At 42.9% G+C, this 15,782-nt stretch overlaps 1 non-coding gene across 1 annotated transcript; it reads right to left on the bottom strand.

Moving 5' to 3' along the window:
* Positions 1-14,151: 14,151 nt before the first annotated feature.
* trnas-gcu (transfer RNA serine (anticodon GCU)) lies at positions 14,152-14,233 on the bottom strand. The gene has a single exon. It is a non-coding gene; the product is annotated as a tRNA-Ser (tRNA).
* Positions 14,234-15,782: the final 1,549 nt, after the last annotated feature.

Below are 15,782 nucleotides of genomic sequence, written 5' to 3'. Positions count from 1 at the left end.
GTCCGTTGTGTCAGTGCTGTCTCTTTGGTTGTGCGATCCAATTAGTCCGACTGCTCAGCTTTTTCCTGTTATCTGTACATTTTTCCTTCCAGTATTTATTCCTATTGCTTTTCAAAGTTACTACTGAATCTGCTTTCAAGTCCTGATCAGACAGTGCATTCCAGATCACAACACATCACCGTATAAAAAAATCATTCCTCATTTCTCCTCTGGTTCTTTTCTCAATCACCTGATAAATACATCCTCTGGTTACTGACCCTTTTGCCACTGGAAACAATTTCTCCTTATTTAACTTATTGAAAACCTTCTTGATGATGTCACATACTAGACTGCCAGTAAAACTGAAGCCCATGGAATAAAAGGGACAATAACAGCATGCATATGAAGTTTACAGACTGATAGTAACATAGGAGCAGCAGTAGGCCATTCAGCCCATCGAGCCGACCCCGCCATTCAATATGATGATGACTGATCGTCCACCTCAATGCCTTTTTCCAACACAATCTCCATATGCACTATGTCATTTGTATTTAGAAATCTGTCAATCTCTGCTTTAAACATACTCAATGATTGAGCTTCCAAAGCCCTCTGGGGTAGAAAATTCCAAAGATTCACAACCCTCTGAGTAAAGACATTTCTCCTCATCTTTGTCCTAAGTGGCTTTCCCCTTATGTTGAAATTGTGTCCCCTGGTTCCAGATTCCTCACCCGGAGGAAATAGCTTCATCTACCGTGTCTATCCCTTTAAATATATGGTAAGTTTCAATGAGATCACCTCTCATTCTTCGAAACTCTAGAGAATACAGGCCCAGTTTCCCCAATATCTCTTCATAGGACAGTCCTGCCACCCCGGGAACAAGTCTGGTGAACCTTCGTTGTACTCCCTCTATGGCAATGATATTCTTCCGAAGGTAAGGGGATGAAAACTGCACACAGCATTCCAAAGTGCAGTCCAACCAAGGTTATATACAATTGAAGCAAGACTTCACTACTCCTGTACTCAAATCCTCTTGCGATAGAGTCTAACATGTCATTCGCCTTCCTAATTGTTTGCTGCACCTGCATGTTAGCTTTCAGTCACTTACTGACAAGGACACCCAGGCCCCTTTGTCCATCTGCACTTTCTAATCTCTTACCATTTAAGAAATAATCTGCACATCTGTTTCTCCTACCAAAGTGGACAACCTCACATTTTTACACATGATATTCCATGTGCCACTTTCTCGTCCACTCACTAAGTCTGTCCAAATCCCCTTGAAGCCACTTTGCATCTTCCTCACAACACACATTCCCACCTAGTTCTGTGTCATCTGCGAACTTGGAAATACTACATTTGGTCCCCACATCCGAATCATTGATATATATTGTGAACAGCTGGGTCACAGTGTGGTGGTGAACAGCTGTATTTCTGTCTGGAGGAAGGTTTACAGTGGGTTCCCCATGGTTCCTCATAACTTCAAACTGGAAAAGCTGGGGTTGTTCTCCTTGGAGCAGAGCAAGTTCAGAACAACTTTGACAGAGTTAGAATCAAGGAATCAAATGGTTACAGTACAGAAGGAGACCATTCAGTCCATCATGTCCATGACAGCTCTTTGCAAGAGCAGATCAGCTAATTCCACTCCTCTGCCCTTTCATTGTAGATTAGATTAGATTAAGATTAGATTAGAGATACAGCACTGAAACAGGCACTTCGGCCCACCGAGTATGTGCCGACCAGCAACCACCCAGTTACACTAATCCTACACTAATCCCATATTCCTACCAAACATCCCCATCTGTCCCTATATTTCCCTGCCACCTACCTATACTGGTGACAATTTATAATGGCCAATTTACCTACTAACCTGCAAGTCTTTTGGCTTGTGGGAGGAAACCGGAGCACCCGGAGAAAACCCACGCAGACACAGGGAGAACTTGCAAACTCCACACAGGCAGTGCCCAGAATCGAACCCGGGTCCCTGGAGCTGTGAGGCTGCAGTGCTAACCCTGCAAATTTTCTCTATTCAGGTGTTTATCCAATTGCCTTTTGAAAACCATGATTGAATCTGCCTCCAGCACACTCTCAGGCAGTGTATTCCAGATGCGAACCACTCGCTCTGTCCCACACCCCTGGTACCATTGCAGAAAATCTCTTCTGCTCATTTCATCTCTCATAAATAATTGAAATGAAATGTTTATTAGGAAATGCACAACATAAAAAGGAGAGAGAAATAAATGCTGAGTAAAATAGAAGTCAATGTTTGGAAGGTAAAAACAGCAAAAGATGTAACTTTTATTCTGGATGAGTGAGAGGAATTTATCACACTTTGGGGCTTTTGTAAGAGGATTTATTGATAAACTTGGGATTTGAGAGGAAGCTGGTTCATGGTTTACAGAACAAATTCAGCCCCTGGGATGGAGCCAACAGCTGCACGGTCCAATAACAGACAGGACGGGGACACTGTCTCAGGCCTGGTGAGCTCAGTCGATGAAAGCATGAAACTCTGAATCTCAAGTTTTTGAGTTTGAGCCCCACGGTGGGTGTTTTTTATTTCCTTTTTAGGCTGATTTTACAGGCATTCTCCAGCTCTGAATTCCTCGGCAGAGAGTTCAAGGAGTGTTTGAAATGAGATTCAACAGCAGTATGAGAAAGTCTCTCCTTGATTCAGGACTCTTACCTCTCTGCAGCAACTCGCTGCTGAAGATTGAACTTTATCTCATTTCATTTTCAGCTCATGGTCAGTGTGAATCAGTGAGACTTCTGGCTGTCTCCCACTTCACAATCCATCAGTGCTGAGAAATCAATGGGGAATATTATTCACATGTTACAATGTTTTATCAATACTTGAATGTATTTCACACTGTGTCTAACAGTGTGAATCTCCCCTGGTATATCAGCTCACCAACACTTCTACAGAACATTCACATAATGTGAGCTCTGAGATCTGTTCGGATCCCATTCCCAAGACCTGGAAAGTGGGATTGTGCTGGATCGCTCTTTTTCAGCTGGCACAGACACGATTGCTAAATGGTCTCATTCTGAGCCATAAATTTTCTCCATTTTCTTTGTTCCATGAAGTGAGGTGTGATTGGGAGGGGCAATTCCACCAGGGTTATATTTTCTACCAAAACAATGAGACAAGGGATACTTCACTTTTTTATTCATTAATTCATGCAATGTGGGCTTTGCTGGCTAGGCCATCATTTACTGAACATCCTTAATTGCCCTTGAAAAGGTGGTGGTGAGCTGCCTTCTTGAACCACTGCGGTCCATGAGGGGTGGGTACACCCACAGTGCTGTGAGGAAGGGAGTTCCAGGATTTTGACCCAGCGACAGTGAAGGAACGGCGATATAGTTCCAAGTCAGGATGGTGTGTGGCTTGGAGGGGAACTTGCAGGTGGTGGTATCCCGTGCATTTGCTGCCCTTGCCCTTCCAGGTTTGGAAGGTGCTGTCGAAGGAGTCTTGGTGCATTGCTGCAGTGCATCTTGGAGACGGTACACACTACTGCCACTGTGCGTCAATGGTGGAGGGAGTGAATGTTTGTAGATGGGGTGCCAATCATGTGGGCTGCTTTGTCCTGGATCATGTTGAGATTCTTGAGTTGGAATTGCACCCATCCAGGCAAGTGGAGAGTATTCCATCACACTCTTTACTTGTGCCTTATAGATGGTGGACAGGCTTTGGGGAGTCAGGAGTCATGGATGAGTGAGAGGAATATATCACACTTTGGGGCTTTTGTAAGAGGATTTAATAATAAACCTGGGATTTGAGAGAAGCTGCTTCATGATTTACAGAACAAATTCAGCCCCTGGGGTGGAGCCAACAGCTGCATTGTCATTACTCACCTCAGGATTCCAAGCCTCTGACCTGCTCTTGTAGCCACGTTATTTGTATGGCTACCCATGGTAACCTCCATGAAGTTGATAGTGGGGGATTCAGTGATTGCAATGTTATTGAATGTCAAGGGGAGATGGTTAGATTCTCTCTTGTTGGAGATGGTCATTGTCTGGCACTTGTGTGGTGCGAATGTTACTTGCCACTTATCATCCCAAGCCTGTGAGACTGAAATAGCTCAGTTGGGAGTTTGTTAGACTGAAGATCCCTGGTTCAATCTGGGGTTTTGGCAGTTCTCCTTTATTCTGCATCGCCCTTTGGTTTTGACTCTCGAATTGCACAATTTACTGTGAAATTATTTACCCAACTCTGAAGGTTGGATTGGAATAGAGAGATATCAAGGATGGGAAATATTTACATTGTCAGCTTTAGCTTATTCTCATCTCCTTGTGTCCTTTTCCCCAGTTTCTGACTCTCTCGGGTTAGGGTGAACACTTGATTTGCTGCATTTGTCCCAAACTGAAGCCTTTTCCACATCTCTGGGCGGTCAGACTTGCTCTGTCTGTTTTTGTTGCTCGTGACCATTAACGAGAACAGGCCACGAGTTCAATGTTTATCAGCAAACGGAAGATAATTGGAAAGAATTCTGTGTTACTCCAGACCAGTGACAAAGATGCAATGGATGTTATTCAAAATAAGTTCCCTCTGACACTTTATGTAAACTTGTTTGCATCTAAAAGTTGGATTTGAAGTGTTACAAAAATGTGTCAAATTAATGACTGACCATGTGACAGCGCACATGGGGATCAAATCCACAGCCTTGTTGTTATCAACACTGCGTCCTAACCAACTGAACTAAGCGGCCTATAGACAGAGCCAGGTATGGGTTTGAGCCGCACGCTGGGCGGTTTGTGTTTTATTTCTCACACTGGGTGAAAGAGCGATTGCACAAACAATGGACACATCACATCCCTGAAACATTGTTCTGATATAAAACAGTGTGAAATAAGAACTGAGCATGGAAATGGAACCAGAAATCAGGACTTTAATCACAAGCTCACAGACAAAGCAAAGTGTTCCATTCCTGGCAGTTTTGCTTCTTGTTTAGATTCAGTGATTGAAATTAATTCAATCCTCATCTGACCTCCGCTCTGGAAAGGCCTGCTACCCGACCTGAACCCGACGGGACCCGCGACCTGTGTCGGGTTCGGGTCGTGTCGGGTCGCTCTTGCGGGTTTTCGGGCTCGAGACAGGTTGGGTCAGGTTCCGCTCAGGCTGGGTCCAGGTCAGGCTGGGTCCGGGTGTGACAGACACAGTAAGTATTAAATTTTGCTCTGCTGGGAAGTTGAGTTTAACAAGTGTCAAAAGTTGAAAAGCCAACCGAAGCTGGGAGTCTGGGACGTCAACGAGGGAAACTCTGAGTCTGCGCAGTGAGCAAGTGAGCATCTCTATGATGTCATTGCGCTCATGCTGCAGCTTCCTGTAGATTCGGAATTGGGAGGTCGGGAAAGTGAACATTCCGGTGGTCGGGTAAGGCTCGGGTAGGTTTGGGCGTGGGAATAAATGGAGATACTCGGGCTGGGTCAGGCTCGGGTCCAATGTGGTTCTGTCGGGTTCGGGTCGGGTTTTTTTTCCTGACCTGAGCAGGCCTTGACCGCTCAGTTCAGTGCCTTATTTAAACTATTACTTGGAGTTCTGTTTTACAGGGTCTCGGCTGTTTAAGTGTTTCCCAGACCCACTACTCTGATTAATCAGACATTTTGCTGCTAACTGCTGCTGCTACAATTGAAATGTAAAAAAGAATTTCCAGTGACCTGCAACCAATGGACAAATACATTTCAGAAAGTTAAAGCTCATTCACCAATCCACAAATGTGTCTTTCTGCTTACATTTATAAACAACTCATTCTCTCCACTACGAGAACTATACAATCACTACAGTTATTTGAAAGTTAGTATACAATGTTCCAGTTCATCAATGTTAAAACTGCAGCAGGTTTTCCAGAAAACTTCTCTGTTGGAACCTCAGTCCCATTTAGATTGAAAGTGGACAATTAATGTCTTCACTTGTTCATTGTGGACAGGTGTCTGACTTAGAATAAATCTCATTAACCTTCAATGAGGTGGCAGTATTTCTGTTCTCCCATTTTACACAGTCTGTCCTGTTCATGCACCATGTTTTTATTCTCCTCTCCCATTCTCCACAGGATACAGATTACAAGCATCATCAATCTAGCTGTTGAAAAGCATTGGAAGAATCTGGTCACACAGGTATTGAAACATTCATTATCTGCCATTTTACAAGTTGGTTGCTTTAAACACAGTACGATGTACAATCATCTTGAAAAGAGATTCTCTTCAATATCCAATCCAAACTGAATTGCAAACCTGACAGACAAACAGAGGAGAACAAGTGACTAGTGAAAACAAACCTCGTGGTGCTCATTTTCAGATTTATTGCAGTCATCTTACAAAACAGGTGAAAGAATATTACAGTGAAATTATTTGGAAAGTAGGTGTGACTTTTGTTGGTGCCTTTCTTTGCTCTGTTGGTGAAACGTCCTTGCACCTGACTCCTGTTCATGTCTCTGTTTCCTCTATTGAATGAGGAAGGAGATATTTGATCAGAAATCAACTGGATTGTGTACCTTTGAGAGGGGATTTCTGCACCATCAGGGCTGGAAACAGGAGTGAGTGAAAGACACTGTGTGGAGTTTGATTTTGTACAGAGGGAGAGCAAATCTAACAGGGCTGTGAGATATTGGCCTGGATTTTACAGCCCCATTGGCGGCGAACACTGAGACTTTCACTGCTATTGAGGGTCTGAACAGCACTGCAACTGCCGGTACATGCACACACTAACACCAGCATCTGGAAATTGTGGTGGTGAGAAATGTGCTCAGAAGGAGCCTCTGATCATAATCGCACCAGCCCACTCTTTAAAGTGACAGGGACCTTTAGTTCAGCAATTTGGGCTCATTGCCCACAATGTATCCTGATTTTTAACTTGGTTGGCTTAGAGCCGGTACCAACAGGCTCAGGGCCTGCTCGGGAAGGACTTTCCTGTTGACACAACAGCTCCAATATTCCAGGAAGACACCGGCAGCAGCAGGGGTCAACTTTCAGAGGGAGTTAAGACATTTTAAATGTTGTATTTTGTTTCTTAATCGTATGTAAGTTTTTAGCATGGCCTATTCAGAGTTCTTAAATTTACATCTGACTTTTTATTAACAAGATTGAAGTGCTTTTAAAAGATCTCTAAATATATATGACTTTTTATCAAAGATTTACCTGGCTTCTTTGTAAAGACTTGAGTAAGATTGAAGTGACTTTTAAAAACTACATCTTATCCTTTAAAATCAGGCTTACATGTAGATGACATTGGAAGATGGCTTCAGAATAACTTAGACTATCTTTCTAACGGGTACTGCAACAGCCTAAGTCCTACTTTAAGGAAAAGCTGGTGAATTACAAAGAAACAATGTATTGAACATTTTATAAACTGTTGATGCAGATGGGATTCAAATTCATACATGTAAAACAGAAGGAATGAATAAGCCATCACCTTAACCTCTCAAACACCTCATCACCCAACTTTGTGCCAGCAACCTATCACATGTCTTTTTTGCCTCTATGGAAATTTGGGCAGGACGGTCACCTTCAGCTCAGATCCTGACTGTGCAGCCAGATGTGCAATGATGGAAATGTAGCTTCTGTAAGTAAGTGAAATTTCCATCACATCAGGTCATGGCCTATTGTGAATGGAGTGGTGTGAAACATTTCCAGACCATGTCCAACACGTTTCAACTCAGTGTGAAATCCCACCACGGAAAGACTGGAACATACAATCATTTGATCACATCATGATTAACATCACTCAGACACCTGAACCATGAGGTCACTGACGAAGTCATGATGACTTCTAATTTCTCATGAAATGACAACTGAACTCACTGACTGGAAGAATTGCTTTAACTCCACATGATCAGAAAGGCACAGCCTCAGACCGACTTGGACGATGAATATTAATTGAATAATTTCTGTGTGAGGAATGTTCCAGCATCATAAACCAGTGGAACGTGCTGACTGAGCTGTGTCTTCATCTCTTCTGGGCAGTCGGACAGTTCACCCTTCATTCTGCTCTGATTCACTTTCCCAAAGCGGATCTACAGATTCTCAAATCTGGAGACTGGGTTTTCTTGTTAGGTTCCTTTCGCTTTTTCTTGCTCCTGAATGACAATATATTCTAAACCTCGGATCAACCCTCCCCTTTGCGTCGTGTTATAGTCTTGGTTAAAAGAGATAAAAAACGACAGAAACACTCTGAAACATACAACACGGTCACACTTTCCTTCAGTGAGATTAATGCTGAGCTGCTTTCCAGGTTAAATGCAACTGCAAACACATTGCTCTCAAAGAAATTGTAGGGGATTGAGTTGCCGTTGAAATATTAGCACTGAACATCTGTACAAGCAGGAACAGCCATTTCAAACTCACATCCTTCACAAAGGCAACCACTGAGCTGTTTTCTTTTGTGTGAATGAAATTCACAAGAAAAGTTAAAGTTCACAAGATAATGGATGTAAATGATTGATAGCTAAACTTTTGAAGCAAGGATATGAATCCAAGATTTTCTGATTATTAGACAAACACTCGAACCAATTAAGCTACTGAGCCAGATCACAAGTGCTGTGACAACGAAGGGCAGAGGAGGTCACTCTTTATTCTCATCCCACTTCTCCACAGGTCGCAACATCGATGTGAACTTTACCCACATACTGATACAGTCAATCAAATACTCTATTTTTCCCAGAATAGAAGACACTGACCAGGTTTCTTTAATGAACAACAAAATTATCCATTTATTGTCGAACAAGTTTTAACTAGTCATTAAGTAAAGCATAAACATACAGGTGGAAATTTTAAAAGCTCCTTTTTCACCTTTACCAACTTTTAAAGTCCTTTTTTAAATCTTCGAGCCACATGCACACACACACACTGGATAGCTGAAAAAATAAAAAAGGTTTTTTTTTCCATTCAGCACTCTGTTGCAGACAAAAAAACCTCTTGGGCTGTTTATTTGTTCTTTTTTGAAGAAATCATCAGATGAGATATGTTGCTCCAAAACTGGAATACAGTCTAATTTCCGAGTATACATAGACAGGTGCTGGGGTATTTTAGATCAGTTCTTTTCAGAAGGCATTGAGAATTAATTTTAGCAGGCCTTCTTCAAAGACATGCGACAAGATGCATTAACTCAGTGGACTTCTCAGGGTCTTTTAAAGATTTTCTGGAAAACAAACTGGGTTGTGGTCTTCTCTCCTTCCTTGACGATTCTTCAGGCTAACTTTATCAGCTGCTCACTCCAGCAGGTAAAACACACTGACTGCTACAAGCAAAGTTTTGAGTTTTCTGCTGTCTTAGGTTTGCGCTGCTGCTGCCAAGCTTGTCCAATTAAGGGGCATGACTGACTTCTCTGTCCACATTTCTCCCTGTTACCAGGGTTTCTGTTCTATATTTAATTTGAATCATGTGACAACCAGTAAACATAGTTGCCAAATTGGTTCTTTTGGTGCCCTCTTGAAAAAGAACTGGTCCTACATATATCCAGTTTGATTATGACTTCTTCAAAAAATATTTTAAAGGAAACAGAATCCCTTCCATAACATCATGTACTTTCCCTGAGCTACAGGTTATTGCAAGTCTCTCTGGCTGTGTTTATTTTAGGTGATTTTGTACTCAGGTTCTTTCTGAATCCATGTGTTTGCAGATCTTTGTGAGTGAGAGATGTGGTAATATGTTTAAAAGATTTCCCTGTAAATTATTCATATCTCCATGTTTTCCCGAACTTTGTACAGACACATTAATATGGGAATCACACACATCAGGCCATCAAACCTGTCTGCTAAACATTGAAAGGTGACAGTGTTTATTGTGACGGGGTTCCATTTATCAAGACACATCTTGATGATTCACACATGTAAAAATTTGTATATTATGTTCATGACATAATGACATAAATAAACATTTCCTTGCTCTTGCCATGTTTGGTGAACATTTTCTCTGCTAATGCCCCCTGAATATATTAGAGAACATGGTGACGAGGTTGAGATAAAAGTCTGTAAATATAGGCAGCAAACAGCAGCAGGGACTGCAGTGAACAAGATTTACGTGACATATTTGTGCTTATATTGGTGGGTGAAATAAGATACTAAACACACAAAATCCTACATTTGAGCTCGCTTATAAGATTGCTCTGTCCATGGAGATAGCATCAAAGGATGCTCAGGAATTTTGTCCGATGCCAGTGATAGTAACACACTTCAGGGGAACTTAAAAAAAACTGGTAAAATGGGCTTTCACATAACAGATGAAATTTTACACAGAGAAGTGTGAAGTGATACAATTTGGAAGGAAGAATGCCATATAAATGAAACGTTACAATTCTAAACTGGGTGCAGGAGCAGAGAGACAATGTACACCAATGTTAGAAGGATTGAAAAGGTAACTAAGAGCAAACAGGACACTTGGCTTTATTAATAGAGGCATAGAGTAAAAGCATATAAGTTATGCTAAACCTTTATAGAATACTGGGAATGAATGGCCTCTTCCTGTACCTCCACAGAAAGCTTCCATTCCAGGTTTACACACACTCATCAGGATCACTCTCCACAGATCCTGCCACTCCAGGCTCGGACACCCACTTCAGGATCACTCTCCATAGATCCTGCCACTCCAAGCTCGGACACCCACTTCAGGATCACTCTCCATACATCCCAGCACTATGGGCTCGGAGACCCTCTTCAGAATTCCTAAATCTCCAGACATGGACATCCTTTGAGGACCACTCTCCACAGATTCTGCCCTCCAGGTTCAGACACCCTTTTCAGAATCACTCTCCATACATCACGCCACTCCACACACGGATATCTCCCTCAGGGCCAGATCAAAGAATGTTGCTTGTCACATATCAACTCAAGCCTGAATGTTGTTCAGGTCTTGCTGCTTGCAGGTACAGATTGCTTCAGTATCTGATGAGTTGTGAATCATCAGCGAACATTCCCACTTCTCACTTATGTTGAAGAGAAAGCCATCAATGAAACAGCTGAGGATGCTTGGGCCTAGGGCACTGCCCTGAGAAACTAAGTATCCAGTCATGAATGGTGGAGGACAATTAAATAACGAACCAGATGAGGAGTCTCCAAAAACATCCCTGTCCTCAATGTTGGTGGAGCCAAGCACGTTAGTGCAAAAGGTGAAGCTGAAGCATTTGAAACCATCTTCAGTCAGAAATTGCTCAGTGGATGATTCATCTCGGCCTCTTGAGGTCCCCAGCATCACAGCTTCCAGTTTTCAGCCAATTCGCTTCACTCCACATAATGGCAAGAAACAGCTGAAGGCACTCGATACAGCAAAGACTATAGGCCCTAACAACATCCCGGCTCTAGTACTGAAGACTTGTGCTCCAAAACTAGCTGCGCTCTCAGCCAAGCTGTTCCAGTAGAGCTGCAACACGGGCTTCTACTTGACAATGTGGAAAATTGCCCAACTGTGCCCTCTCCTTAAAAAAAATGCAGGACAAATCCAATCTGACCAATTGCCGCCCCATCAGTCTACTCTCAATCATCAGCAAAGTGATGGAAGATGTCACCAACAGTGCTTAAAGCACCTCACACTTAACAATAATCTGCTCATCGATGCTCAGTTTAGGTTCTGGCAGGGTCTCTCAGCTCCAGGAAATAATTTGCCAGATAGAGTAGAATGTGGGAAAATGTGAGGTTATCCACTTTGGTAGGAAGAATAGAACAGCATAATATTATTTAAATTGTGAGAGATTACAGAATGCTGCGGTGTAGAAGGATCTGGGTGTCCATGTACGTGAATCACAAAAAGTTACCATGCAGGTACAGCAAATAATTAGGAAGGCAAATGGAATGTTACCCTTTATTGCAAGGAGGATGGAGTATAAAAGTAGAGAAGTTTTGCTACAAATTTACATGGTGCTGGTGAAACCACACCTGGAGTACTGTGTGCAGTTTTGGTTTCCTTATTTAAGGAGGGATATACCTGCATAGGAGGCAGTTCAGAGAAGGTTCATTTGATTGATTCCTGTGATGAAGGTGTTGTCTGATGAGGAAAGTTGAGCAGGTTGGACCGATACTCATTGGAGCTGAGAAAAATGAAAGGAGAACATATTGAGACATATAAGATTCTGAGGGGACTTGATAGGGATGCTGAGAGGATGTTTCCCCTCGTGGTGGAATCTAGAACTAGGGGACATAGCTTCAGATTCAGGGGTTTTTCATTAAAGAAGGAATTTCTTCTCTCAGAGGGTCATTAATCTTTGGAATTCTTTACCGCAGAGAGCAGTGGAGGCTGGGTCATTGAATGTCTTCAAGATTTTTATCTACAAGAGAGCCAAGGGTTATGTGGGCAGGCAAGAATGTGGGGTTGAGGTCATGATCAGGTCAGCCATGATCCTATTGAATGGCGGAGCAAGCTCGAGGGGCCAAATGGCCTACTCCTGCTACTAGTTCTTCTGATCTTCTGTTCGTATGATCTCATTGCAGCTTGGTCCAAACAGAGACAAAAGAGCGGAATTCCAGAGGAGAGGTGAGAGTGATTGCCCTTGAGTGAGTGTGGCATCAAGGATTCCATGCAAAATTGAAGTCACTGGGAATCAGGGGGAAAACTCTCCACTTGATGGAGTTGCACCTCGCACAAAACAAAATGTTGTGGTTAGAGGAGGCCAATCATCTCAGCCCAGGACATTGCCTCAGTACTTTCTCAGGGTCGTGTCCTAGACCCAAACATCCCAGCTGTTTCACTGACGACTTTCTCTTCAACATAAGTCAGAAGTGGGAATGTTAGATGATGACTCACAACTCTTCAGATACTGAAGCAGTCTGTGCCTGCAAGCAGCAAGACCTGAACAACATTCAGGCTTGAGCTGATAAGTGACAAGCAAGCTTCTGGCCACACAAGTGCCAAGCAGTGAACATCTCCAATGAGAGAGAAAAAAATCTACCTTTGGATATTCAGAAGCATTATCATCGTTAAATCCCCCACCATCAGCATCTTGACCAGAAACGTAACTGGCCCAGTCACATCTTTGCTGTGGCTATAAGCGCAGGTCAGAGATTACGAATTCTGCAGCAAGTATCTCACCTCCTGACACCCCAAATCCTGTCCACCATCTACAAGGCACAAGTCAGGAGTGTGATGGAATACATCCCACTCAACAAGACTCAAGAAGCTCAACACCATCCAGGACAAAGCAGCGCACTTGATCGGCACCTAACCCACCACCGTTAACATTTAATCCCTCCACAAACAATAAACAGTGGCTGCAGTGTGTACCATCTCCATATGCACTGCAGCAACTCGCCAAATATCCTTCAGCAGCACCTTCCAAACTCGTGACCACTACCACCTCGAAGGACAAGGGCAGCAGATGCATGGGAACTCACTACCTGCAGGTTCCCCTCCAAGTCACTCACCATCCTGACTTGGAACGATATCGCCATTTCTTCACTGTTGTTGGGTCACAATCCTGGAACTCCCTCCCCAATAGCACTGTAGGTCTTCCTGCACCATATGGACTGCATCAGTTCAAGAAGGCAGCTCTCCACCACCTTCTCAACGGCAATAGGAATGGGTAAAAAATGCTAGCCTTATCAGCGATACTCACACCCAAGAATGAATAAAAACCAAATCACTCTCCACAGATTCCCCACAATCTGGGCTTGGACATTTACTTCAGGAGCACAGAGCTTTCTATCACTGCAACATGAGTTCCAATCTTCAGATTCTGTTCACTTTTCAGATTATTTTCGACCAGTCCACTAGCTTTTATTAATTCAGTATTCGGGTCTCTGCTCCTCCGCCGTTTCCAACATCTCACCTCTTGCAAAAAAACACTCTGATCTATCGTAGGTAGTAGATGACCCCTCATTTTAAACTCCATCTGCCAAAGCATTGCTCACTCACTTAATCTATCAAGAAGATTTGAAAATAAATTTCTTGCCAAAGGATAATTTTCTGCATCTGCTCCCTCGCCATTTGCTTTTCCCACTTGTCTTTCACTTGGTGCAAATCCAGAGAAAGCAAAGATGGAAGGAAGGAGGGGAGGAAAAATACTGCTCCGTTTCGTGATCCCTATTTGATCTTCATTCCAGTGAAGTTTGGGTGAAGAATTCCAATTGTCTGTCTCAATTTTAATAAAGTATAACAAATTCTGGAGTCACTGTCTGGACATTGACAAGAACAGGTTTTGAGGCTGACTTTGCACATCAACTCCCCCAACATAAACAATACACTAAATAGTTCATAAACTAGCGACAAGGATGGAATTCGAACCCACGTGTGCAAAGCACAATGGATTAGCAGTCCATCGCCTTAACCTCTCGGCCACCTTGTCAGTTGCACAAGCATAGCTGTCAACTTCAACACAGCTTCTGGCGGTGCAGCCAGCTGTGTCATGATGGAAATATATCTTCTGTCCGGAAATAAAGTTGGGAGTGGAGTGGTGTGAAACATTTCCAGACCATGTCCAACACGTTTCTACTCAGTGTGAAAACCCACCACGAAAAGACTGGAACATACAATCATTTCATCACATCATGATTAACAACACTCAGACACCTGAACCATTAGGTCACTGACGAAGTCATGATGACCGAATTTCTCATGAAATGACAACTGAACTAACTGACTGGAAGAATTGCTTTAACTCCACATGATCAGAGAGACACAGCCTCAGGCCGACTTGTCGGGTGGGGTAAGCAGATATCACTGCTTCTGATCTTCACCAGAACAGAGAGCGAGGTGCAACATTGATCATCAAACAGACTGTGAGAGAATACAACAGAATAAAACACATGGAGAGACACTGTGGAATAACAAATCGATTTGATTGGAATGTTGAAATTTTGATTGGAATGGGTAAAACACCAGAAACAGCTGATTAAATTGGGATTCTCATCATTATATTGATCTGGGAAAGAAAAGATAAACTGATGGAAAGAAGAGACGAAGGAAGAAAAGAAAGGATGGAACTGTTCAATTTTTTCAGTTTTTTCACTCGCCCATCAAAGCTGATAAAAAAAGTTGCAAATAACAGAGAATTTCACCAAAAAGGGAGATTAAATGTTGATGAAACCTTGGATCGAAGGATGCCCCAACAGATCACCTGTTTAACTGTCTCCCCACTTGGGGATTTCAATCAGTGAGCAATATTGTTCTCTGCTTTTTTTGTTAATTGGTCCCAGAACTGTCACTTGGAATTGATATCTGTGTTCCGAATCCTGAATAATAAAATTGTGAGTTTCTCGATATTTTCTGGACACAGTTCCTGCTGAAAGAACTAAGCACTCTTTTCTAATTTACACAATATGAGATACTCACTCACCAAGCCTGCGAAGCTAGCATCCTTGGTGCTGCTCTCTCTTCTCCCAAACTTCATCTCATGTGACTGTTACATCATCACTCTGACAGTGGGAGGGGTTGATCCCACTATCTTCAGCATTAACCCTTTACATCCTTACACCACACTGTCTGTCCAAAAAAAGTGGGTGGAGGGAACTTCCTTCATTTATCAAAACACCAACAACAGCACAGTGGCGCAATGGTTAGCACCACAGCCTCACAACTCCAGCGACCAGGATTCAGTTCTGGGTACTGCCTGTGTGGAGTTTGCAAGTTCTCCCTGTGTCTGTGTGGGATTCCGCCAGGTGCTCTGGTTTCCTCCCACCTCCAAAAGACTTGCAGGTTGATAGGTAAATTAGCCATTGTAAATTGTCCCTAGTGTAGGTACGTGGTAGGAGAATGGTGGGGATGTGGTAGAGAATATGGGATTAATGTAGGATTAGTATAAATGGGTGGTTGCTGGTTGGCACAGACTCGGTGGGCCGAAGGGCCTGTTTCAGTGCTGTATCCCTAAATAAGAAAAGTTAAATAAAAGCTACCAG

The sequence above is a fragment of the Heterodontus francisci genome, unplaced genomic scaffold (genome assembly GCF_036365525.1).
Source record: "Heterodontus francisci isolate sHetFra1 unplaced genomic scaffold, sHetFra1.hap1 HAP1_SCAFFOLD_240, whole genome shotgun sequence".
NCBI classification, from domain to species: domain Eukaryota; kingdom Metazoa; phylum Chordata; class Chondrichthyes; order Heterodontiformes; family Heterodontidae; genus Heterodontus; species Heterodontus francisci.
The sequence above is the reverse complement of the archived record's forward strand: the minus strand, read 5'-3'. Positions and strand labels throughout refer to the sequence as shown.